We start from the raw sequence: 26,108 nt of genomic DNA, 5'->3' as shown, positions 1-26,108 counted from the left end.
TGCAACATGCATTGCTGACAACAGCTCCTAGAGAATTACTTTCTAGCTTACAACAAAAAGACTATGCCAAAATTCTTTCCTGGGACCCACCTGGTGCCAAAGATCTTTCCCTCAAAACCAGTAGCTAGTGAGTGCTCTACCAGACATTAGAGAGGAGAAAAGGCTTGCACATCTGAAAACCATGAGTTTCTATACTGTGCCTGAGCAAAAGTTTAAAAGTTCACATGACCATCATATATTTCTCAGAATAAAAGAAGCAAAATGAGAAGTATCGAATAGCAAGCCTAAGAGACCAAGAAGTTCACTGCAATATCCACCAGAATGTCAACTTAAGCCCTGCAACTTGCAGCAAAACAGACTTTTAGCAGAGAAATATTTCTCTTAGAGAGTAAAAACCACCAAGTCCAAGCTGAAGGAAACTGGCTCACAGCAAAGAATTGAAAATGTCCCATGATCTGGTCTAGATTCAATTCACGTTATTGCTGGAAAATAAAATAAACCATCATTTGATAGGATAACCCTGGTTAATGATTTAGTCTTCTCTCACAAGAGGAAGATGGCAGCTCACAGTGCTCCTCCTTAATGGCAAGAATAACTTCTTCATTGAAAATTCTGTGTCTCTATATATAATTTTTCTTCAAAAGATTAATAAAAGATCATGTGAAAAACAGTGCACAGGGAGGCTCAGTCTGGTCTGGCTGAATTGGCTTTGAAGCACTGGTCTCTGAACCACTTGCTACAATTAGCAGGTCCCTTTCCTCATTAATATTGGACCCAGCTGGTTCAGGCCCTATAAGGATGGTTCATCTGGCACCCTGATGAGATCAGTGGAGGAACATAAATACAACAAAAGCCACTACCATCAAAAAAGCTGCTTCTTCAGCATAAGAAAATAACTAATTTACATCAAAAAGGTGATATTTCATTTTCTCATTCGATGACCATTAAAATAAGCTGGGCATTTTCTTAATATCCAGGAGTTAAAAAAAAGGAGAAAAGCCAGAAGGTGTGGCACAGCACTAGTGAGGATCAAACAAGACAGAAGGAAAGCTAGTTAAAGTTCAAACTCTGTCTTCTTTTCTTTTCTTTTCTTTTCTTTTCTTTTCTTTTCTTTTCTTTTCTTTTCTTTTCTTTTCTTTTCTTTTCTTTTCTTTTCTTTTCTTTTCTTTTCTTTTCTTTTCTTTTTTCTCTTCTCTTCTCTTCTCTTCTCTTCTCTTCTCTTCTCTTCTCTTCTCTTCTCTTCTCTTCTCTTCTCTTCTCTTCTCTTCTCTTCTCTTCCCTGCTCTTCTCTTCTCTTCCTTTCATTTCTGGTAAGATGCAAATATATTGAGCCAGAAAGGTGTACAGACAGAGAATTTCAGAAAACTATAGATTCAGTATCTGAATCAGATACTGTTTCCCATACAAGGATCTTTAGATGTTTTAGAAAAATTGATTAGATTCTGGTGCAACTGAGAATGTTATCCGACTCATCTGACAGAGAAAAAAGAATTGCATTAATTGCTACTGGCAGAAAACAAGTCTGTATCAAAGCCTGGGCCAAACCTTCGAAATCTTGGCCTCTATTTGTAAGAGAATGTCACAGTCCAGTCCAATGACTCTGGAGGTTGAAAATACTTTATTTTCATATCCTAAGCATGCACATATATCTATTAGAAGGAAAACAAACAAACAAAAAAACCCACCAACTTTTAAAATCAGCTATTGGCTTCCTCAGGAAGCCAATGTTTTGACTGCTTTAAAAATTGGTCATTGAAAGACTTACAATAGGTTTCTTTTATCAACTTGTTTCTTTTTGAAACAGAAACAGAGATGAGAACAATTCTTGTTCATTAAGTTGACAGCCACTGCAACATTCATGCCTTCAAAACCTTGTCTTGGTTCAAAACAACCAAGTTTTCAGTTTCTGTAAATCAGTGAAGAGGCACCTCAGTGGGCTCACTCATGTTTCACACACACCTGTTAAGCAGTGATTGTATTTGTGAGTTTATAATACTTGTACTTCCTGTGGATGGTGGTGCCTCTCCTGCCACAGCCATGAAAGGATTTCCAAAGCTGTTCAAAACGTTTATTATGGGAATAAAAATTGTTGTGCTGAGTGAAATCTTACATGTTGAAAAAGTCCAATTCTTCAGAAGCCTGTGTTCAGCCAACTTGACAGGCTGAGAGGGCATTTGTCCTGAGGCAAATCATATACTGTCAGCCCAAGGGAGCCTGCTCTCCTGAAATTTAGCTGGGATACCACAGCAGATGAATCACTCTTCTGGTAAAAGCGTCCTTGTGTGTACTATTAAGAAAGAAAACGGGACTCAGAACACATTTAGCAGATCTGTAACTGGAGTTGAGTAATGCAGCCAAGCCCCAGATTTCAGCAACACATGCTACTCTGCCCTCACACTACTCGTAAACAACTTCTTTCCTTGCTGCTTTCCAGCCAGTTCACTTCCCTTTCTAATCCCAGGAAGCTACTGCCCACCCTTAAATGCTGAAAGATACATTTTAATCAAGCAGAGAACTGAACAGTAGCATAATTTTACTTAAAGCACACACCAAGCCACACTTGAGAGCTATTTGGGGAAGAAACCGACCGCAGGCAGGCAGCCCCCCTTGCAGAGTTCAGGCTGGGTGGTCATTTGAGCCAGGGACAACACAGCCAATTCAGACAGATGGCCACTAAGTCAGCCCGGCACATTTGGGGAACATCCAAGATGTTAAAAGGAGATGCACACCTTCAACTCCCTGCAGCTCGACTAGCCTAGACCTGCAGGAAGAAATTTATCTTTTTTCCCCAGTAGCTCATCTGGGAAAAATGTGCATCAGGAAAAATGCAGTTAAGGCTGAACAGACTTTCTCCTGCCAAAATGTTTGTGCGTGTGTCTGTGTGTGTGATGAGATTGTAAACATTTTAAAAATTCTCTCCAATTATTTGAACCCAATATCACCTAGTGAATTCAATTTATATTCACAAGAAGCTTAATAACTCCATTCTGTTGCAAATTTACCATTTTTCATTACTCCCTTTACTTGCTCTACCCCTTAGTCCATATTTTTTTCAGATTTCACACATACTCTCTAGGGTCTGCATGCCATGTTTCTTGGTATGTTAATTGTTGTTGGATCAGAATGAGCTGTGACAAGTTGTACAGTACTCAACAGCCATTTCAGAAGATGGTGAATGAGGAAAATTTGCTTTGATATGTTTAAGGCATACTGAGACACCCAGGATATTTGGTGAAGAGGGCAACAATGACCATATGCTGATGAAGACCAGTAATTCAAAGAAAGATGGGCTCCCATTCTCACAGAAGGCAAGGAGTAGATAAAGAACAGGAAGAAACAACAGTGTATTAAAGAGGGAACATCAAAAGCTGGAAAAATATTTAGCAATTTGTGAGGGATAATGTTTATCATTAATATTGTATCTGGCTTTAGCTCTGTGCTCCCAACAGACTAAGAATTGCAAGTAAAACCTTCACCCTGAGTCAGGCTGAAGGAACAAGAAGATATCAGAAAACACATTGCTTCCTACTTTTCATTTCATCTTATTTACTTCCTCTTCCTTGTTTTCTTCCCCTTGTATAAGTGACTAAGTATGTTGTCCTCTGCTGCATCATCCATGTCACACAGATGATCCATCCATAAGGCAGGGGAGGGAAATTACACATCTAAGAGACATAGATGCACATTACAGCTACTGTCCAACAAAGACAAGAGAGATGTGACAAAGTCCCCATTACACTTCGTCCTTCTATGCATGTCATCACAAGGTCAGTAACTCCCACTACTTGCTAGCTGCAGCCACCAAAATTAAAATTAGTAAGCTCTGGGTCCCTTTAAATGTCACAGAGGGAGGCCCAAACCTCTTTAACCATAAAGATAACATCTGCTTCAAAAATGGAAAGCCAAAGAAAAAAGCCCAGACAAAACCAGTTGCATAAAACATGTAAACTTTTGGCTACTCATCAAAATACAAAAAACGTTCATGTAAGACAAAAGCCTGTAACAGAAATTTTTAAAGCCCTGAAAATACAGTATTTTTTGTATCTATATTCTCTGTATCTTATATTTTTACAGTAAAAAATAGTTATCTCTAACATAAGTAGAAATGCCACAGATTTACTGGGGTCACTTGGAAAGTTAACAGAAAGAGGTCACGCTTCCAATCACATTAATATACTAACGTGCCCAGCAGTAGATTATGTTAATTTTTAGAGTAATTTTTAAGATTTGTAATGCAACACATTACTTGATAGGATTTCTGAGCCTTCTTGGAGCTTATTAGTCTGCCTTTATGAACCAAATGTCAGCTTTATCAAAGTCAAACATTAATTATTAGTGATGGGCAAAAACCTCGGAAGGTTTAGAGGTTTGGTCTAGTCTGACCAGACAGGCATGAGACCAGCTGTTTGTGTGATCATTTTGATGGCAGATTGGACTCCTGATTCTGCAAATGTTACACAGTTATTGCAATGTAAGCACCCAGACAGAGCCTGCTGCCTTCTAGGAGGATAGTGGAGTGTCTTGAGCTCAGCAAGTGTGGGGCTGCCTGACTCATCATTGTCAGACTGCACCCTCACAACTTCCCACAGCATCCACTGCACTGGGTGTGCACCGTAATAAACGTGCACCATAATAAAACATCTACAGGGAGTTGTGGCTAGAACTATAAAGAGGAGAGAGAAGGAGTAGGAAGGAGACATACTATGATAGGCTGAGGTATACTATAATGAGCCAGAGAATTCTTACAAATATTCTAGGACAGACCTGTATAGATTTGTATAAGCTGAATGACACATTAGGAGTCACAAATCCATAAGCCTGAACATAAATCAATATATTTGCAAGAGCTGTGTTTGAGCTGAGGAGCCCAGCCTCTCCTCGGGACTTGGCTCAGACAGGGTGCCTTTTTACTCTAGCAGAGCATGCCAATGTGACTATATGACTTTTGGGTTGAAGCTTGCAATAAAGAATATTGGGTGTGCCAGCATACATCAGTGTGGGGGGGCATGTGTGAGGAGCCAAGCTTTTGGCCTGGAAACATGATTATTTACAAGAAAATGAGAAAGTTCAATTTGTTTCTATATTTCTGTGAGTAACAAGGTGAGTTTTACTGCATGGCAGAGATTTACTGGGGAAACCATTGAATAACCAGCAATGGGACTTCACCAGCTAATGCTCTTCCCTGTCCTGTAACAATGGTCCTTCAGAGCAAAGCTACAAGGTTAGTTCTTTACCTTTCTCTCTCTCTTGTCTTTATTCTTTAACCTGAAGCTATTGTTTTACATAACTATCACCATTACTACTTGTGGGAGCCATAGCAGATGGCTCAGATCATCATCACAGCTCAGATTTCTTCTTCACTCCCTAAGGGTGGGCCATCCCTTTCCCCTGTCACCTGCTGATTTTTTAAGCACTTTATGCAGAACTTGTAGATGTAGATACACCTACCTCTTTATTAATTTTGAGGCAATCTTCTGGTGGAGGGGGGATGGGAAGGCATGATTTCAAACTGACAGCCAAAACTCACTGAAATCTCATCCTTCTGTTACTTTTTTTTCAGAGCTGCCATTGCATCCAGAGGGGAAATGAGGACTTGCATGTCAGCTGTTTTTTGAGAAAGAAGGACTGAGTCCTCTTTCATTCTGAAAAGAAACAGGCACATCCCTCCAGGGGAAGGTTTTACCTTGCATGAAAGAAAGCGTCCATGTCATTTCCATTTCCTGTGGGTAAGTCTTTTCTCAGTGCCACAGCTTTTGAGAAAATTCCTGAGGTTCTTGTAACTTTCCTCATCCATTCCATGGGGAACTTTAAGACAAAGACACTTAGGTTTCCTTTCATAGTGAAAATCAGCCACTGGAAAATGGGCACTGGTGGCATGAAGTGTAAAACTCCACAATAAATTTACACCTAAGTAATGGAACAAATTGGTTGTGAAGCAGAAACTGAACCTAGTTCTCCCAAATCCCAGCTAACTCTATAGCTGCTGCACCAACTGCAGGAGGAAGGAAAGATCAGCATCAATCTTCCCACATCTATTTATAGTAGAGAGCCTACATCTTCCCCCTTAGTGCATGGAAATGGCCAGTGAAGAGAAACATGGGTTTAGATGAATCTTTAGTTCACATCAACCCAGCTACACTTGTGTCCTCAAGTCCTGCAGAGGTTACAAGCAACTGTGTCAAAACCCGAGTCAGATGCCTGGACATTATGGCAGTAAGAGCAGCAGAAAGCACAAGAGTGTATGACATTCCAGCCACAGTGAGGAGCAGATGTGATTTCAATCATATCAGTAACAGAGACAGGCAGTGTGGAGGCAGATGGGCCTCTGACTGAGCAGAGGCAGCCAGCTGCAAGGTGGAACATGCTGCTGCAAAGCTGGTGAGACAGATGCTACTGTGATGGGAGTAGGACTGCAGCAAGACCTGCAGCAGCAAGACCTGCAGCAGATGCTGCAGCTGCCTCAGAGCAGTGGGCAGCCAGCATTTAAGATGCAGCTGCAGGTTCTTTTTGCTTCTGAATACCTAGTGGTTATCACTTGCTGAATGGGTACAAGTGCTTTTACTTTTACACAATGATTTCTGCAAATTATTGGGGCGTGGCAGTGCATGGCACTGAGACCAGGATTACATTTCTCAGTCATGATCAGCTGCTCCCCCACTTCAGAGCAGCATTTACAGGCCATTCAGTGGGGCAAAAAATACAATGAAGAGTTACTCTGAAAATCCTGCCTCTACCCCTTATGCTATTCTGTAGCTGAGAGTGTTATACCCCAGACTTCTCTGTGAATGTAGACTCTTCTCAGCTGGAATAGAGTGACTGTGACACTTGCTGAAATCTTCTCCACAGACTGGATTTCTCCCAGGTTTTCACCAGCTGAATGTCTCCATGCCAGCCTAGGTCCTCTCTCAGCCTTGTGACAGACCTCTGTCCTATCCAGAGAGAGAATATTTCACCAGATAAGTCGTAGAAATTATGCAAGCCTTTCCCAAACATGGAACAATGTTCTGATAGTTTGGGACATATCAAGCGAAAAAAGACAATATTCAAAGCATGAAATTTTGTCATTAAGTAATTTTTGTTCAATGTCTTTTCTCAGAAGCTGGGCATTAAATATGAGCATCTGGACTAGCCCAATGAACATATATTATTCGGGTAGAAGAAAAGCTTCAAGATTTTTGAAATCGGAAGGTAAACAGAAAAATAATACTCTCCATGGTCTTGAGATCATGGTGAAGGAAGAATGGATACTACATTTATGGTCAGTTACAAACATGTGCTTTGTTCATTTAAGGAGAGTTTCAGTTCTCTTTGAAAAAAAGGTGATGTTTTCATACACCATCCATTATAACTATTTGAACACCTCTTACAGATATTTATAAATCTATCTAGGCAAATATTTCCAAACTGTGTGTGCAGATGAGCCCTTGAGATGTAACTTGAGACTTCTTAGTTACACTGTAATAATTGATATGACAAACTCCAAATTTCTTCCTTTCCCTCTTATTTTTTTCCCTTCATTTCTAACTGTAATTTCTATTCAAATGAAATTTTAAATATTCTGCCCTGACCTTTGCTGGAAGGAATTTAATTACCTATGGAGTTTACATAAATTATATGGCCTGTTTGTTTAAGATTAATATTACACAGAGATCAATAGAGCCGTGGAACATCAGCATAAAATGGCTTCTTGCAAATGCCAACAAAGGTCACAAAATTCTTTCCGGGAAAAGGGGACAAGAGACATGGTGTGGCACATTCCTGTCGTCAGCCCAGTGTATGTCACTGCTGCTGCATCTGCAGCCACTCAGGGATGATTTATCAGCTGTTAGAGGACACTTAGTACAAACACACTAGAAGAACCAGCTGAGGAAAAATTAATTGAATGCAGTGATGACTACAATTCATCATTCTCAAAAAAATGGCTCAAAAAGTGAGAGAGGGATGACACATTGACCACAGCTCAGATAAACTACTTTTTATAACACTTTTTGGAAACAACCTCTTGCTCCCACAAATGCACTGCCAGTTTCCTTGTGGAAAAGGCAGATCTCATTCTTGGTTTATGAGATGGAGAGGACACACACAGTATGCATAGTCAAAAGACTCATTAGAATTTACATGCTTGTAGCTTGGTAAAGCTGCTTTCTGTGTGCCCTAGGTGTGTTTACCAGCAAATTTGTGTTCTCATATTAGCTTGACAGATTTAATGCAGTGAAAGTGTAACACAGTCAACACTTCCTGTCTGATCAAGAGTAGATGGAATGCCAAGAAAAATTTTCCCCATGTTAAAAAGAAAATGGGTTGAGAAAACAGAGAAGAAAGAAACAGACAGTATCCTAGTGTGAGTAGGTATCCTACAGTATCCTAGAGCAGTGATGTGAAATGGCAAATTGGGTTTGTGTGGCCTGGTTTTGGTAGTGGAGGGCTACAGGGCTGGCTTTTGTGAGAAACTGCCAGAAGCTTCCCCATGTCTGGCCAATCCAAGACAGATGTGCCACTGGGCCAGTTCAAAATGATGGAAACACCTCTGTCACACACACATAAGAACAAAGGTATTGTGCAAATGTAATTGCAGCCAGAGAACACTGGGGTGAGAACATGTGACAAGAACAGCCCTGCAGACACCCGGGTCAATGGAGAGAGCAGGGGCAGGAGGTGCTCCAGGCAGCAGAGTTGAGATTCTCCTGCAGCCCAGGGTGAAGACCATGGTGAGGCAGCTGTGCCCCTGAGACCATGGAGATCCATGGGGATGCAGGGATCCACCTGCAGCCCATGGAGGAGACCCACACCAGAGCAGGCGAATGCCTGAGAGGAAGCTGTGATCCCATGGGGTGTCCAAGGCAGGGACCTGCAGACAAATGGAGAGAGGAGCCCATGCTGGAGCAGGTTTCCTGGTAGGACTTGTGACCTTGTGGGGGCCCACAGTGGAGCAGCCTATTCCTGCAGGACTGCACCCCATGGAAGAGTGACCCACATTGCAGAAGCATGTGGAGAACTGTCTCACATGGGAGGAGCCCCACGCTGGAGCAGGGGAAGGACTCTTCTCTCTAAGCACCAGCAGGAACAACCTGTGATGAAGTGACTGTAAACCCCATTCCCATCTCCCTCTGCTGCTGGAGTAGGAGGTCAGGGTGGGAAGGAAGGAGGGATGGGGGAAAGGTGTTTTTAAGGCCTTGTTTTACTTCTCATTATCCTGCTTTGATTTTGCTAGTAATAAATTCAATTAATATCTCCAATTTGAGCCTGGCTTGCCTGTGATGGTATTTAGTTAGTGATCTCTCATCTTAACCCTTGAACTCTGTTACATTTTCTCTCTCCTGTCCAGTTGCAGAGGGGAGTGATAGGCTTTGGTGGGTGCCTGGCATCTAGACAGGGTCAGCCCACTACAACCTCCAAAGACTGTACTACATCTCAGTCAAATGAGAGAGTTTTTACACTGAGAAACCTCTGATTTTGACAATAAATGGCCATATTCTGACCGTCACCAGAGTTAAACACCAGATGCAAAACTTCTTGCTAATATTGTTAATGTGAGGGGAGATTTTCACAATTGTTCACAAACTAGCAGCTCCCACTGTGACATATTTTGAAAGAGACCAGTAATTAGTATGCACAGTTCTTAGGACTTCTAACCAATTAGCTCTGTGCCAAAATAGGAACTGAGCTTTTATGAAAATCACTTCCTCACTGTGGTAATTAGCAGGGTTGTGGTTTTTTGGGTTTTTTTTTTCTTTCTTTCTTTTTTTTTTTTGAATTGCAAGAGGTGGGCAGAATGATTTTAACTTGACTTTGAGACCTACAGGCTGTCTCTGAAAATGGAAAAAGCAAGGTGGTACCCTCATTGTAGACTGAGATGGAATTCTCTGGTGACAACAATATTTTGGTTGGTGTGAAAGTCTTTCTCAGCTCTGCTTGGGATAAACTTCTTTTGGGAAGCAAGGCTTACCAGCTTTATCTCCAGGGTATGAATTTTTGGGGCTATAATAAACATGGATTTTAAACGAACTGGAAAAGTTGGTTTTATTGCAGTTCTACATAATAGAGCACAAAAGCACTTGACCAAGGACTTTTGCTCCACAAAGCAGTACAGCATGCAATTTCATACAGAGGAAGATGACTTGAAGCTATACAGTCTGGAGCTTCATTCAGAGTATAGATGGATTCAGGCCTTTGGTTTGATCCACTGTGGAGAGGAGGCTCAGAAGCTGAATTGAAGTGGGATATAACTTGGATGTTTAAAAGGCCCCAAAAGCCAAGCAGAGTTTTGATGTGGAATTATGCTCAGAACAGCATTAGCAATATTAGCAATCTTTCAATTACAATGCAAGCCTCTTTCGGCAAGCCTGGAGTCAGAACACCACGCTGAGGGAGCATTCAAACAGAAAAGATATTCAGGGTATTACATTCAGGGTAATAAAACTCCCATTGTTTCTGTGTCCTAGAATAAAGTCTACAAACCACAGAAGTGATCAAGACCATCTTTTGCAGGGCAGTGCACATACAAGCAGGATGAGACAGGCTTTCCTCTGCTCACACACCACGAGAGAAGGAGGGAGAAGTGTGAGGATGAGGGAAAGGACTTTTCTCCATGCCCAGCTTGGCAGGAGCAGAGCCCAGCTCTGCCTTCTCACTCACAGCCCAGCAGAGTGGGAAGTACTTCCCACAAGAACCAGCTCAGATGGATGTTTCAGGTTCCAGTTACAAAAGGAGGCCTTAATGGGCAGCCCTGTTTGCTGGCTTGGAGCCTAGGGGTGTCAGAAGAGGTCTGTCCACTCACACGAGCAGATGTTCACACTTACAGCCTGGCTGGGATTTTACCAACTAGGATGGGCAGCACCTGGTCCCTTGTACAGGGACAACAAGAAATGACCAAACAAGTGTCTGTCAGACAACAGCAGTCACTGATTCCTGGTGCAAAACTGCAGTTCATATAAGTAACTAATGAGAATATATTTGAGTTTTTCACCTATCTCCCATTTGGTGTTGTTGATGGTGTAGGTTAAGTGGAACATGAAAACTTCCATGTACATTTTGTGCCACTGCCAAACTCTTACTGGTAGTCACCAGCCCTGAGGCAGCCTGCCAACAGATGCACAACAGACCCGGGTGGATTTCTACCTTTTTTGACCAGTGACAATTGTACCAATACCAGCCCATTGGGACACAGTGCCATTTGGTGAGTGGACTTGTGTTAGAGCATCCCACTAACAGGCCAGGAGGCATGTCCATACCTTCAGTTTCATCTCCGAAAACCTCGTGGCCATCACTGAATTTTAAGTGAGTCTTTGGCTGGTTTTGTGCTTTAAGTGAGGGGATGGGGGTATAGGATAAGAATCATCTTCTTTGCTGTAACAGCAGAGCATGGTAGCTCAATTGTAGCTCAGCCCTGAGATTCTGCATCTTTTCAGTCTTATCAATAGACTGAAGTGGTAGTGACACAGGTCTTTAATTCAGGAGGGTGTATCCACATCCATTTTATTCCCTTAGGGACTATGTTGTATTCTAATTTGAAAGATCAGAAAAGGTCCACAAAACTGCTAAACACGCTTCCAGTACAACTTTAAATTAAAAGTTTGAGTATGCAATTACATAATGATCTATAACAGAGGGGTAAGAGGGGGTTACTGGTTCATTTCTCTTGTGGATCAGGGTACCACCCCCAGAAATATTAAAGTCGTTTACAGGCTGTATGATTCATTCTAAAGAGAAAGGAACACATTTGAAAATAAAATTAAAATGGTGATGTAAAAACTGAATTTTTATCTGTGCATGTTACTTCAGTGAAATCTATTCAAAGAAACCTGCAACACAGCTTGGCCCCTTTAGGCATTTCTAAATATTCTCAATTAATACATAATAACTGAAAATCTTAAATACTTGGAAATGCATTACAGACATTGTCATTTTTGGCATAGTAAAAATTAAAACCAGCATTGAACATAAAGTATATTTTCCACATCTAACATTAACTATGATTATGAATACTCATCATTCCTTCACCAATAATTTCAAGTATTAGTCCAAGGCAAAACCTTTTTGGCATTCTCCTTGTATTACCCATAAGAGAATATGTCAATTTTAGTACCTAGGTAATTTCATGTGCCTTCCCTTGAGGTGAAATCCTTAGCTATGAAGGGGCTGAGGGACTTCACCCAGTTTTCCAATGATCTTCATGCAATTCCTGCCTGTAAGCAAGCAGAGCAAATGTTTATGCTCAGAGCCGAAACAAATCAGTGCTGATGCCACCACTGAGAACTGAGTGACCTTTGGCAGAGGAGCCCAGCTTCCAAGGTTCAGCAGGCAATGAGGATTAATTTTATGGTCTGGACAGAGTCCTGAATTCCAAGCATAGAAATTGGATGTTTGTAATAAGCTATTTACAGTTGCAGTTCTATTATTTTTATTGGTCCTCAAGGACCCACAAACAATGCTGCACCGTCAAACAATTTTGGTCACCGTCTCCTAACTCATTGTGTATTCACAGTCTCCATAAATAGATATTGCTTGTTGGACAGCATCCTCCATATCTCTCCCTCTCAAAACAAGGAGCCATTGGACTAAGAATTGCAAAGGCTGAGAGCGAAAGAAGAGACAAGTTTTCTCAGCTCCCACATGGAGCGGCTATAACTCTGTCACTAGGGGAAAAGTTGGGAACTATAGGAACAACCACAGCAATTTTAGTAACACATATTTGCAGGATGTCCAAAAGAGGAAAATTCTGTCAGACCTTAGAGGATAAAACACTCTAATGAAATATTTTCATAGTGTTGCTGTCAAAGCCTTTCCTAATTTCTCTCTGGTACCTGAATACCACAGACAGGATATTCAGCACATTTTATCTTTGCTTGCAATTTTCATTTAATGTATGAAGCCCAGGCAAAGCTCTATGGAAAACTCATTCTAGATGTATAAAGTATGGTGGTGTATAAGAGTAATTTTTCCTGCATGCCCAGCCTAAAAGCTGCAGAAGGAGGGCTTGCAGAGACACAGCTCTGGAGTCTTGGCTGAAGTTGACATTATAAACCTGAACTCTGACAGGCAACAGTTTACAATCATTCAGCTTTTCTTCCACATGCTCAGTACAGACAGTACAGATTTATCAAGCACAAGGCTGGGAAGCTTTAAATATAAGGAATGTCTTGGATCTGCTGCAGTTTGAGCAGCAAATTTGTTCCATACACTGGTTTTTGAAACTCTTTTCAAGAACAAGTCTCACAAAGTGACTGATAGATGCATTTTACTGTAATAATGTTAACTATATGTTAAAGCAAAAATGGACAATGACTGCAGCAAGCACCAGCAGAGAAATTGTAGATTAAATTAGAAAGGGAATATTTTTTTTCCACACTTTCCAATTGAATCACAGGGGACACTAAGCCAGAACTGGGCTGGGTAGAGGAGTTGCTGTATACTCCAGTCCAATCTTGTGTCATCATTATACTATCAGTATGGTATCTTCTTGTAAAATTACAGGAGTAAAAGGAAAGAAACAGCATGGGAAGAGTCCAGACCCTGAGTCAGTAGTGCTCAGAGGACCAGAGAGAGAAACCCATGGTCAATTTATTAACCAAGGTCAATATTTATGGCACAGGGAATCATTTTAAGTGTACATTATTCATGTAGAGACTTGTAATGAGCACTTCATGCTTGAGCAGAGAATGTATACACTGGGATAGTTTTAATAAGAAAGCTGATAGGAAACAGGATATATCTCCTCGGAAATGGTCTATGTGTCTGTCTGTCTCTCACTCTTGCTCCCATTGAATCACTCAATACTTTCCACCATTACAATTCATGATCATAAATATCCTTCAGCTGGAAGTTGGTAAGAATGGAATGAGATGATTTAGGTTTTGGTTTTGAAGCTCCTATTTATGCAAACTGAATCCAGACTGTGGATTTTTATTGAAAAATGGAAATGTAACCTAAATTATGTGAGGAACTCCAGCTATACATTCCACATACCCAAACAGACAGAGGCCACTGCTGGGAGCATTTTCATTGCTCAGTTTGATGAAGTTTCTGATCACACTCCCACTTGCTTTGTGAATCCTTCCTCCTGCTGGAGTGTGTACCAAGGATAAGGATGCGATAAAACACTCTTGAACTAGGAAATGACAGCTTTGCTGTGACAACTGCTGAAGAAACAAGTGGCTGGGTTATATGACTGTAACATATGAGCCCTTGCATTTGGGATTTGTCTTGTATTCCACACATTCATACAGCATCAGTCATTCACTGAGAGCCTTCTCTTTATGCTGTTGCTCACACACACAGAAGAGTATCACAGTATGCTGAGTCAGGCTTTAAAGGAATTTAGGCAAATAAAGATGCTGAATGACTTCTAATAGGATTTCCAAATATGCCTAAGCACACAATTTCTGAAAGGCACCTCTGAAAACTCCATAAAGCAGTTATGTGCACCTTAAAGTGCTTGAAAATCTTATAATTGAAAGCAAGTAAATTTCTTGTACTCTTTACCTGTGTTTTTCAACAGGGGCTGGAGAGCTTTAAGTATTCTGGATTCTTTAGTTGTTGTGTCCTTTGAAAATCTCAGCCTAAGACCTTATCCATTGCCAACAACATCAAAAAGAGGAAGCTCAGCAAAGTGATTTAGGAGTTGGTACTAACAAGCACTCTAAATCAATCCAAAACATGTCTCATGCTGGTTGATGTCTGCTATTGATCAAAGGGACAGGACAAGTCAAGTCAAGGAAACATGATTGGGAAAATAATAAAACAGCCCCAGTGAATGTTTCAAGGTTTTTCTTAGCTTGAACGATGGCACTAAAGTGCACTGCTGGCTGAGAGGTGATCATCTGTGGGATACTCCCTAGACAAAGAGGAGACATGGTATATTAGAGGGACAGTAAAAATGAATTTCCCTCCTCATGACCCCTTTTTTCAATCTACAGTTTATTTATGTTCTTAACATTAAGACTATACACAACTAATTCCTCTCTGACAGATGATGCATTACTTACGTAGCAAAGTAGACTGGTACTTTGTTAGGACCTGGCAAAGAAGTTGGTGTACCTGTGAAAAAGCTGTGGGAGATACTGCCAGCTCACAGACCTGCTGATGGAGTCAGAGAGCCTGGAAAGTGCAGAGAAGTTGGGAGACCTGCTTCCAGGACAGAGGCTCTTCTCAAAAGGAATCATCTACTGAGGTCCATCTTGCCTAGAGGAAGTTTTTTCCCTGAGGTCACTGCAGACACCTTCTGTCTCAAAGAAAGGTCAATTATTGTTTTATGCATGCTGGGGAGAGTTGTGTTGCTTCTTCTTTTTCATTCAGAACTGAAAATCTGGTTGAGATATATCTTATTGGCATGATTTCTGAAGGCCACCCACACATCCCTGTAACTTAAACCACTGTACTTGACATGGGGGTAAATGTCTCCCCAGGGAAGAGGGGGAAGGACAATGTTGCAGAGTTACAAACATCTGCAGAGAAGGAAGCACTTGAAGCATGTATGTTTTACAGAAGGGGCTCAGGAGAGAGGGAAAGAAAAGCTTTTTGTTGCCTGGAAGGACAGATCTTCATGCTCCAGGGGCATGTGAGGAAGGGGTTGCAAGGTGGTGACTGAGAAAGATGAGATTAATAAGGGCTGAAAGTCTCCTGATATGATGTGACTACAGGGTGTCCTGGAGATTCCACCTCTCAAAAAGGGCTGTGAGCTGAACATTACCCTGCATGGGGAGACACTGTGAGGCTGTGTCAAGGCCAAACCAGCAGCCCCCTGCCTTAAGTCAGTGTCTTCTCCTTGGATACAGACTGTGGCCAAATTGATCAATTTGCACAGTTGCTGCCTTTTCTTTTTTTTTTTTTTTTTAATAACATAAAGTAGTTAATGAATTTTAAAATAACAATCTTAAAGCTGATCCAAGCTACTCCATTGCAGCTGTAAGAAAAACTACACTGGTCCAGCTGGCCTGCAGCAGAATAACTCCAGACAGCTGGAGACATGGTTAAAGGAATCTAGTCCTCCACAGCTGGGTTGCCTAATGAAAAAGTATTGTGTGACAATCTCAGAGAATTGCTACTACAGAGGAGAGAAACCCTGGAGACAAGGGAAAGATAGTCTTTGAGAGGTGTAAAATTCTCACAGCCAGCCAGAGAAAGTAGTTGTATGTGCAGGAAAGCCAGGTCAGCCTGGCTTCCTATGGATTTGCCTGTAGTGGATTCGTGGCTGTCTGGTCTGAAACAGATGCCAAGCGAAGCTTTTATCAAAGCCAGGGAATTAAAAATTTCTCTCTCCCAGAGGATTCTCTTCTGAGTCTTTCCCCCAGTGAATGGATTCATAGTCTCCATCTCTCTCCTACCTGCCTGCCTAAGACTTGCAGGAATTTGCTACTGCTTTGTGTAGTAGACTGAAATGAAAAAAGTGGGTTAAAAATGCATCAGATTGAGGAAGAACACACACAAAGACAGAATACGATCCATTTGTTTAGGAAAACATGCTGAAAATACAGCTCTGTAGAACATGACATCTCCACAACATATTACCACTTTAGCTCCTGAATTTTCTTCCTGGTCTGGAAGATTTTTTTTTTGTTATATAAGGAGTGGGAGGGGAAGGACAGAGCTGTGCATTAAGGGCACTGACGGCTTACAGCTGGCAAAAACAAACCCATTATTTTCAGCTACTCTAAAGAGCTCTGGGTAAGTGCAATCCTGCAAGCTGCCTGCCTGCCTTAAGTAACAGGAGTTTCACTGGCTTGCATCAGTCAGCTTCTGGCTCTTCTTATGCTAACCAGGCCAGCATTATTGTATTACATTTAATGGAGCTCCTGATGTCATTCCAGCCTTGCTTCCTTTTTCTGATCCATGTGCTTTCTCTCCCTCCCATCACCTTTCCCTCATCTCAGCTGGAGTATGCATACGTGTTCCTCTTCCCCTGTACCAGACACCACTGCAGTGCAGTGCTTATGATTACAAATCATCTCATTAAAGCCAGACAGCCACTCAGCTGGATGCAAATTACTGACCTCCTCCATTTATGAATGTCAGATTTTTCAGGGTGGGAAGGGAGGGAGGAGCAGGGTGGAAAGTGTTCCATTAAATGGTATCCATCAACCCTATCACATTTATAAGCTAATAAAAAGGCTAAAATGAAGTTCATTGGGACTGGTTGGATCTAGTAGTACCAGCTGGTTCTATGAAATATTAATAGAAACAAGACACGTCTCTGTGTTGGAGTCAGGTGAAAGGATGATACTCTTATTGATAAGTTACTGCCCTGTCCATTCTTGTGAGTGACATCTTCCATTTTCCTTCTGGTAGTGTTAATCCTCCTCTGCATATGACAAGATAAGGCTAAAACACAGGAGGTTCTTCTACTGAAGAGTAAAGACACATATTTTACAGGGGATCTAAAAGATAGCCTCAACTTGCAGGTCACACCTACTATTTTGACCTTTTTCCAGCATCTATGAACTTTGCTGCCTTTGTGTAATTCAAAGGCAGAGCTTCGGCTTTAACTGGTAGAGGGAGACATGGAAAAGGTGTTGAACCTGAACCCTGAAGAAAAAAAATGCAAACTATAATGAAGAGTTCAGACGATGAAAATGCTGTTTAGCAGCATGGCAGAAGAGCTTGATCCAGGCTTGATCAGGCTTGATGGTTTTCCCATTTTGGTGGCTTCTCAGTTCAGCAGGTTCTTAGATTTACTTTGAATTAGGAATAAATGTGAACTAAAAAATCTGCTGTTTGCTGGGATATCTAGGCAACCTGGACATTTATATATCAAGGCAATTAGCCCAGCAGATCCAGACTGATAGAGCCAAATAGCTTGAACAGAAAAGCCAAATAATAAACAGGCCTGCACTAATCTCAGAGATCTACAGATGGTCCTTTCAGGTTGCACGAGCACTATAGCATTAGAAGGAAGGAGAGGGCGCCAAATGACGTCTGTCCTATGGCAGAGCAGATCATCTCCATCCATGTTAATATCAATTAAGCACTTCTCACCAACACTGAGAAACATTCTCATCTAGCCTGGGCCAACCAGCCAGGCTGCTGGGGGTCTCTGCAATCATTGGGAAGTATCAACTGTAAAAGAGAATGAAAACAACTAAAGGAGGAGATCTCTTTGAGTCACTGCAAACAAGAGTTTCACAAAGACAGAAATATACACCATAAACTTTTTGTTCTATGAATGTCTCCACCCAAGATAAGCTTTTAGAGACACAAGCTTTTAGAGACAAGAATAAATGCACTAGAACATATTCCTTGGCAGAGCCAGGCAGATGCAATGATAAATTAGCTGGCGGGTGGAAGACAACCTACTGTGCAGAGAACAGGTTGTCAAACAGATTCATTTATGGCTGTGAGAGTGATCAGTTGGGTTCTGAGCGGTTAGTGGAAATAATTATATCACATAAACAGCATGTTTCTTACAAAGAACAGATATGCCATTGACTAGGTAGCAGAAGCACAACTTGTCACTCAGCAAACATACACACAATAAATTTGAAGCTTAAAATCAAATCCTTTAGATTTCCCCAAAAGAGTTCAGTTCAGAGGAGAGCTCAAGCAAAAGCAATGTCAGTCAAAAAGGTAGTAGTTGCAGTAGAAGTCTGACAAGAGGTTTATAGCAATATATTTATATGTTTGTTTCACCCAGAGGGGACAAGAGCCAAATGAGTCTTCAAAAAACAGTAGCTATTGCACACAGAGACATCCATTCGCCAAGTGTCATGCTGCATAACTGCTTACAGCCAAAAAATATCCATTACTACAGTGAACAGATGTGAGCAAGAATAACAGGAGAGCTGCTAAAAGAAGTTCTGCAGTGATATTCAGAATAATTCAAAGTACAGCAATACAGGCAGGGAATCTCTGCAGGTAACAGTAAACCAGCCGTATCTTCACAAAGTGTTTATATTATTCCCACATTTTTTGACAACTGCTGGCATTTTAAACCATTTTTCAGGAGCAGATTGATGGAGTTGGTACCCCTACTAAGATGAACACAGGCAGAGGAAGGAGATAAACATCCCTTGAGCTGTCTGAAGGACAGACAGCAGATAGCATGGCAATCTGCACTGCCTTATGGTTCTGGCCTGACTTGGTGTGCTGGCCTCAAGGCAAACAGCCAGTTTGAGAAGAAGCAAAAAATGAATAGGGAAGCATAAAACTGGTAGATCATAAACATTCTGGTGTTTGGCAGTGATGGAACACCTGCTTTTGCAGAGAAGATAGAGGATCTATTTGTCTAGGCTAGGCATAGGAATCCCACAACCGTTTTTGGTCTTCAAAATCTCTTATCTAAGAAAAAATAGCTATGAAGTACTTTGCAAATTAGGCATGTGCAAAAAATATTTATATGAAGAACTGCTGGTTTGAGACAGCCTTTAGAAGAGGTTGAAGAGTTTTCTCCTCTTCAGACTCAGCAAGCTAATTTTCACAGCAGAAAATTGAGGTTAAAATGTAATGCAGATAATTATATGAATAAGTGTGCAGCCTAGCAAGTGTTCACTGTCTGCTTTGTTTTTTCTCCAAGGACAGCCAAAAAAGTCAGGCTCTACCTAAGCTACTATCTGGCCCCATCAGCAGAGTGTGTGTGCTATATCCAGTGACTGTGTCAAGGAAAATCTATTAAACTGACAGTGACAAATAACCAAATCTCCCCATTCCAAGGAGATTATAGTCAGTCTTTCTAGTGTTCTCTTTTGTCCCAGAAATTATTGAGTCCTATGCTACAGCTGCACAGCTTCAGTAGGAGCTCTGGAGGATAGCCTAAACCCAGCTTGATAAGTGAGGATACTGAACAGGATTTCCCCAGGCAGAGGAGGCACTTTGAACCTGGACCATTTACATCCTGGGTGAGTGTTTCAGCCACCGACTACTTTTCAAAGTGTGGTCGAGTAAAGGAGTAAAGAAGGTTGTGGAGTAACAATAAGAATTTGGCCACTATTTCAGAGGAAACTCCCAGGACTTGTTAGGGTCTCAAAAAAATGAATGCAAGCATTTACCTTTGGGGTAGTGTCCCAGCTTCATTTTGGGAATGAGGACCCTGGAGATATGCATCTTGCCCCTGCCCACCCAGGCCCTGCAGTTCTCTCTCTCCTTGTTATCTCAGCTACACACTGTAGCCCTGCTTAGCCTACAACCTGCTTTGAACCCCACCCTAAGCACATAATCTCCCTGTAAGCTGCAGCCTGAGCTGCAGTGTTCACCTTATGGTACAACACTGGACAGACAAGGTGGTCACTGGACTTTACCAGGCTACTGAAAATGGTCTCTGATGACAAAGCAAATTGAGATGGGTCCCACAGAAGTCCAGAGCTTGAACCACTGGTCTCTACATGTGCACACACAGTCATCTTTTTTATGAGACAAAGCCTTTTTATTTTAACTCCTCTTCAGCAAATGCCTCTAGGTAAAAGGGAACATTGCTACCAAATACTGACGTAACAAAAGATGTGGTCCCTGATTGAATAACTTTGCAGAAAGAAGAAACTCATAAAATCACACAGTGTTCACTTTGGCCCAAATTTTTTGGTGCTTTGTCAGTAATTTACTATTCATGACCAGGGCAATTCTCCCACTGATGTCAGTGAACTAGAAAAGGACCTGCTCTCCATAAGCATTTAGACTACATTTAACGAAGGACAGACAAAATAAAAGAGGGGGTAATCTACATATTTTCCAAATGGTTTGAATGCATATATACCTGAAAACGCTGGGATAGATGCATTTATGTGGATACTGATCCACCGGGTTTACCCAGACTATATTGATTGCCAGAATTTTGAGCCAGCAAAGGAGAAATGCATTGATCTGCTGAAAAGTGGCTGGAGCTTGTGAATCATGCTGAATATCTGCACATGGAATCATAGCCTAATTTGGGTCTGAGCCCAGCTCCAGGATGCTTTTCAGGTGCATTTCATCCAAGAAGGGCTTGTACAATTATACACCTGGTAGGTTACTCTATTTTTGTCTCTGCCTTTGCTTAGCTGCACAGAACGTGTTTGGCTGATGCAAAACCTGCTGAAAACTCTGCCCAGAGTAATGTTCCTGCAGCAGACATTTCCCTTTCTCTCCTTGTTTTCTGCATGCTCTCCACTTTTTATTTGTGCTATGCCCATCCCCCCTTTCTCCTCGATGAAGTAATGTTTGTCTGAATTTGTTTGCACTTTAGTATCAGATGGTGACCCTCTCTCCTTCACATCATCAGCTGACTCTGCCCATGATGCCAAGTGACACAATGGGTGACAGCAGAGCAGTTACCAGCAGTTGCATCAGAAAAGGCATGTGACACCTGCTCTCAGGACTCAAAAAAAGAGTGAGCTCACACTGAAGGTGACTCAGCAACGCTTCTTTGCTGCTTGTTATAAAACAGACAGGCACATCTTGATCAGCCCTACAGCCCTTTACTGTAAGAGGATTTAAAGAATCTTTACATGAGCCAAATGGCAGAAGCAACCTCAGCTTATACAGACTCAGGGTATTTCTGTCTGCACATTTTTATAACCCCATGCTAGATGAGACTTGCAGTTTCACTCCCTGATGAGTAAGAATCTGAAAGAGGATGAAACAGCTGAATCATAATTCATCTTCCCACTTAAAGAATATAAAGAACAGGTGGGAAAGAGGAGGCTACTGAAGGCCAGCTACACATTTCCATTCCAAACAGAACACTGTTTTCCAGTTGCTTGAAATTTGAGAATTAAACATAGACATTAGGGTTTTTTTTTTTACATTTCTTCTTATCTTGATACAACAAAATGAAGAAATCATCTCAGGGATTGCTTCATGTACAGCATATACACTCTTGCACTTCAAGTTTGCATAAGTAAAAATGGCATGAGCTGACATTGTACTTTATCCTAGCCAGACCTTTTCATTATATAAATTCAGCCCTGAAGAGGAGAACTCAGGGATATTGGAGGATGAAAAATTGGATGTGAGCCAGCAACATGCACTGGCAGCCCAGAAAGAAAACCCTATCCTGGGCTGCTTCTTCAGCAGTGTGAGCAGCAGATGGAGGGAGGTGATTCTGCCCCTCTGCTCTGCTGTGGTGAGACTCCACCTGCAGTGTCACATCCAGCTCTGGGGCCCCGACACAAGAAGGACATGGACCTGCCAGAGCAAGCACAGGGGAGGACTATGAAGATGATCAGAGAGCTGGAGCACCTATAAAGACAGGCTGATAAGGCTGAGGTTCAGTCTAGAGAAGTGAAGGTTCTGGGGAATCCTCAGAGCACCTTCCAGTACCTAAAGGCAACTTATAAGAAAGACAGGGGCAGACTTTTTAGTGAGGCCTACAGTACAAGGGGCAACAGTTTTAAACTGAGAGAGAAGATTTAGATTTTATATAAGCAAGAAATTTTTTACAATGAGTGTGGTCAGACACCAGAAAAAGTTGCCCAAAGAAGCAGTGGATGCCCTATCCCAGGAAGGTTGGATGGGCCTTTGCGTGACCTACTATAGCAGAAGGTGTCACTGTCCATGGCAAGAGAAAAGAACCAGATCTCTAAAGATGCCTTCCAATACAAACCTTTTTTTGATTCATTGTTTCTATGATTGCTATCCTTTAGAATTATCCTTTTATCTGATCTCATTGGGGACTGTTCTACCACTGGTGCAACAGAGTCCAGACTAAAGTGTCTCTTCTGGTCACAGTGCTTGTCACCCTCACTCCCACCTGTCACAGAATGGGGAAGACCATGGGATGCTACTTAATCACAATAGTTGAAGATTGCCATCTTAACTTGGTGACAAGTGTGGGAAGACTGCCTCATACACTGTCTCCAAGTTCTGTCTACCTTCATAACAATGAGACAGCACTAACTTTGCCTCATTTTAGTCTTCATGCAGAAAAAATGGATATTACCCTCCTACCTTATTCTTTACTATGACTTACACCTTTTTATGCTTCATTGTCCAAATTAATAAAACAAGCATGAATTAAAACTAATTGAAGTCTCAAATTCTGCATCTGTAGCCTAGTGCTATAGGTTAATAATAGCTGAGCTCTCAGAAAAGCCCTTAAAGCTTCTAAAATACCCCCACCCTTACACATTAACCAAGTGTAAAGACAAAAGTGAAATGACAAGGCAAGACAAAAAATTTCCAAGCCTCCTCATATCTCCATGACTAATGCTACTGCTGTTGTGGAAAGATCAGGGGGAAAGTGAATAAAAAATATAAATTATATTTATGCCTTTCATCCATGTCTTGTTTGTTTTCTCTTTATCGTGCATTGTATTAATGAGGAGGATAATCGTTATTTAATATCCTCTTCCAAAAAAGGCACTCAACCAAAGCATATGAGGGCTTGAAATAATTAGGATGATATAATTGGGTACATTATAGAGGGCATGAAATTAACTGTAGTTAAATTAACTCTTCTTTCTCACATGAGCATAAAGGAGAAATTGCCAAGAACACATCTTTTTCATACTAATTAGAAGCAGAGTCATGTCGTATTTTATCTGCCTGAGTTTTAACTGTGAATCACAGGTGTGCTTGTACAGTCTTCTGCTGAACACTACCTCTAATTGTGGTCAGCCTTTGTTTAAATCTCATGGATTCTCTTCTGCCTATAGGCAATACTGAAATTAAAGCTTGCTGCATAGTGCTATAATCCCATTTAGGTCAACAACTAAATCAGAGTCTTTCAAGAACATTTAAATATGTCAATGATTCATTAGACCAGGACTAGAGCAACATTCCTGTTTCATGAGATGGAGTATTAGTGACCTTTTTTCACAGTACAAAGACTGGTATTTGATCTGCAGTTAATTCACTCCCCATGGACCTGCTCAGCCACCCTGGGGTGTGTCTGAGCCTGGTTCCCCTCAATGGGGCTGATTCTGACCCAGCAGCAGGCGGATGCTCTGCTGTGAGCTCAGCCAGGCTCCAGCCTTGGACATGCCCCGTGCCTGGGGCTGCCCCCTTGCCTGCCCTGGCTGGGAGAGCCCCGTGCTGCCAGAACCCTGCAGGCACCACACACCCCACGGAGGGCTCAGCCCCCACTGCACCTTGACAACTTCCATCTGCCAAAGCAGAAATCTTCTCTGAAAGTCAGATGCAAACATGCTTATGACAGTTTTGTTCATTCCAGAAGCCACATTTTAATATCTTGCTGTTAAAAGCCTCGTTCCAGTCAAGAAATAGAAATGCAGCAGCTGCAAAAAAATTACAAATTTAGGTTGAATTATTTTCAGCCAAAAAAGAAAATGAAAGAACAGTGAAAACAGTTAATGGCTTCTGTCAATTTTTCAGAATTAAATGTTGTATTTTTTTTTTATTTCAAAGAGACATTTCTGACTAATTTTTTTATTTTATCATTATTTTTTTTTATTTTTAAAACTTTTCCTTTCAAGACTTGACTAATTGATTATTCTTCTCTCTAAAAATAACAGGGATGTTTCTCAGAGATGCGTGTGCCCAGATGTATGTGTAGGTGTAGCTCTACAACTTTTTTTTGGACAGGAAAACAAATACACTGAGCTCATAACAGTCCCACAGTGGCCTGAAAGACCTCTAGGAGTTTGGGAAAGGCCTGCTTGTGGAACTAATACTCACCAAATGACAACATCAACTGTTCTTTTGTACTTTTTTGCCCTGTGAAATTTCAAACCATTGAAACATTATTTTTATTAGTGTAAAGGGATACAGCTGGTCTAAACATAGGTTAACATCAGAAGTGACAATTTAAAATGTAAAAGTGAAGGCTTATTTGCTGTGCAGATACGGAGCTGGAAACAGCTGTTTTGTATGAAAGCACTCATTACCTCATTTGTAATTAGTATCATTGAGAACAACATGCTGTGGTTGTCCAGGAAGGCTTAAAACATAAACCAGAGCAAGTACTTGAAATCCAGCCACCCTGGACTCACCCCTTTCCCAAGAGGAATTTAACACTACAAGATAGAGTAGTGGTTTGTAAACAGGCAGAAATGCCTTCAGTTTCCTCACTGAAGGGGGAAGCCCAGAGTGTTCCACCCTGATGTGATGCCAATTTTCAGCCTATTATGTGAAACAGTGCTGTTGTTGGATAGGAGGATGAGAAGCAGGTAACCTAGTCTTGTACTCTTCACCAACCCAGATAATTGTTTCATTCATACACATATTTCAGAAAAGAAAGGTAGAGGTGCCACTGACTCTCTTCTTCCTCTACTACCCTCCTTCCTCCTGGGTAGTACCAGCATCCTACAAGACATGGTAATGTGAAGATTTTCTCCCTCTCTCATTTAAAGTAAAATTTTCTCATTCTCTGAACTTCTGTTCCTCCTTTTCCTTCTTACTGAAGGTGTATGTTCCTGGTGATCTTAGTAAGCCATGGTACTGCAGAGGTGTCTGAAAACTGTATTCAAGGTCCTTCCTCCTCAGCGTCTCTTCAAAAATGGTCTGAAACCAACCAACAGCAGTATTAGCCAAACTAACTCAGATGAGAAGAAAAAATTAAAGAAACCTGGACCAGATGTTCAAATAAAAAAGTCTAGATTACAAGAGAAGGGCACAAACAGAAAGTAAAAGGCAGCAGTAAAACACATTCATTTCCAAAGGTGAGGCTTCAGTGAGTCAATCTATATTGTAAGTCATTTGAATGTTGAGGGTTTTACTGTAATTTTTTTCCAGTGAATAATGCAGGATGCAACAACAGATCTCCAGATGGTGTAAATTGCCTCTCCAAGACAATGGAGAACCAACGACTGTGATCAACTCAAAACCTGCTGCTCATTTTGAAAGGGGCTGGAACTGTGTGCCTAGAGCCCACTGAGGGTTTCAGTCAGGCTGGCTGAAGTCAGTCTCCCATGCTCAGGCTTTGGGATGTGGAAAAGCAGCTGACTTAAAAGTGCTTGGCCAAGTCAGAAAAGAGGCAAATGACAAGTAGAATCAATGGGAAGTATTAGGAAAAGGGATCAGGGGCAGGAGTTAAAGGTGAAGTATGGCAATTTTTGGAGTTAACACAAGAATGTGAAGAAACACAGAGGAAATCTGGTAAGGAGAAAACACGAAGGGACAAAATTAGAGACCTGAGCATCCATCAAAAGTAGAAGCACCGAATGCATGAGGAGGGGAGAAAGGAGGGAGGGAAACATGAGCATTTGTCAGCTTCCAGCATTTATCCCTTCCATGCAAAGGGATAGCAA

General features: G+C 41.4%; 1 long non-coding RNA gene across 3 annotated transcripts in view; it reads right to left on the bottom strand.

The window, feature by feature from the left end:
* Positions 1-1,073: 1,073 nt before the first annotated feature.
* Positions 1,074-26,108, bottom strand: part of LOC146768468 (uncharacterized) — a 52,341-nt gene continuing 27,306 nt past the window's right edge. For all 3 annotated transcript variants that reach the window (XR_014953085.1, XR_014953086.1, XR_014953084.1), the window contains one exon: positions 1,074-25,362. This is a non-coding gene — a long non-coding RNA (uncharacterized LOC146768468). The remainder of the gene's footprint in view (positions 25,363-26,108) is intronic.

Source organism: Lonchura striata, chromosome 2, assembly GCF_050655825.1.
Source record: "Lonchura striata isolate lonStrDom1 chromosome 2, ASM5065582v1, whole genome shotgun sequence".
NCBI lineage: Eukaryota > Metazoa > Chordata > Aves > Passeriformes > Estrildidae > Lonchura > Lonchura striata.
Note: the sequence above shows the minus strand (reverse complement) of the source record. Positions and strands in the feature narration are given on the sequence as shown.